Here is a 1,395-nt window from a genome sequence, read left to right as displayed (position 1 = left end):
AGATTTCGCGAAGAATCAAAAGTAGATCTACCACTCAATCCTACAATCTCACTACTGGGTATCCAAAGGAAAATAAATCATTTTATCAAAAAAGACCCCTACACTCATATTTATCGCAGCATAATTCACAATTCAAAAAACATGAAATCAACCTGAATGCCCATTAACCAATAAATGGATAAAGAAAATGTGGTAGGTATATTCAGTGATAAGAATAATAAATAATGTCTTTTGAAGCAACTCACATGGAAGTGAAGGCCATTGTACTATGTGCAGTAACTCAGAAACAGAAAAATAAATGCTCCATGTTCTCACTTACAAAGTGGGAATTAAACTATGGCTATGAAATTGCACACATAGTAGTATAATGGACACTGGAGACTCTAGAGGGGAGGAGATAAGAAGAAAAATCACCTATGGGGTATAGTGTACACTACTGAGGTGATGAGTACACTAAAAGCCCAGACTTCACCACTATACAATATATGTGTAATGGAATTCAACTTGTACTCCATAAATCTATTAAAATTTGAAAAAAGGAAAAAAACATTTCTATTATTTGCATGAAAAGAAGAGATTCATTCACTTGTATCTTGACCAGTTTTCTGTTTTAGGACCTTATTTACAAGTACTCATCAAAACATTTTATCCTGCCTTGTTTTCAGTTAACACCTGAGCAACTTGGAGTTTCTGGAGGCAGAAAGTAGGAGTGAACTGAATGAATAGTCTTCCAAGGATGATATAAAACTAGTACTACAGAAGTTAATTTGCTACCTAAAATGGATGCTTTTGGGCTTTAAGGCTTAATTCTTTACAGAAACCTTAGTTAAGAAGGACTGATCTAGTCACGTGGTAAAGAACAAAAAAGGTAAGTTCTTGGATTGTGGCTGTGAAATACAGAAGCAGAATAAGGGATATCAAGAGAGAAAGAGTAAAAATCTGAGACATTACTAAGTGGAAACGGGAAAAGGAAGATGTGAATGGGAAATAAGAAGAGAGCTCATGACAAATTCCGTTTTTGACACGTTTAATTGGGTCTGAAAACTGAATCACAAATACAGATGTGGTAACTAAGACAGAGGACATTTCTGGGCTAGATGAGTTCACTGTAAGAATAAATTCCAAGGGTAGGCGCCTGTGGCTCAAGGTGCTAAGGCGCCAGCCACATACACCTAAGGTGGCAGGTTCAAATCCAACCCAGGCCCACCAAAACAACACTGACGGCTGCAACCAAAAAACAGCCAGGCATTGTGATGGGCGCCTGTGGTCCCAGCTACTTGGGAGGCGGAGGCAGGAGACTTGCTTCAGCCTAGGAGTTACAGGTTGCCGTGAGCTGTGATGCCAGAGCACTCTACCCAGGGGGACAGCTTGAGGCTCTATCTCAAAAAAAAAAAA

General features: G+C 38.8%; 1 protein-coding gene across 4 annotated transcripts in view; it reads right to left on the bottom strand.

The window, feature by feature from the left end:
* Nucleotides 1-1,395, bottom strand: part of AHCTF1 (AT-hook containing transcription factor 1) — an 87,034-nt gene that overhangs the window by 50,901 nt on the left and 34,738 nt on the right. The gene's annotated exons all lie outside the window — the stretch shown is intronic.

Source organism: Otolemur garnettii, unplaced genomic scaffold, assembly GCF_000181295.1.
Source record: "Otolemur garnettii isolate 467f Iridium unplaced genomic scaffold, OtoGar3 scaffold00141, whole genome shotgun sequence".
Lineage (NCBI taxonomy): Eukaryota > Metazoa > Chordata > Mammalia > Primates > Galagidae > Otolemur > Otolemur garnettii.
The sequence above is the reverse complement of the archived record's forward strand: the minus strand, read 5'-3'. Positions and strand labels throughout refer to the sequence as shown.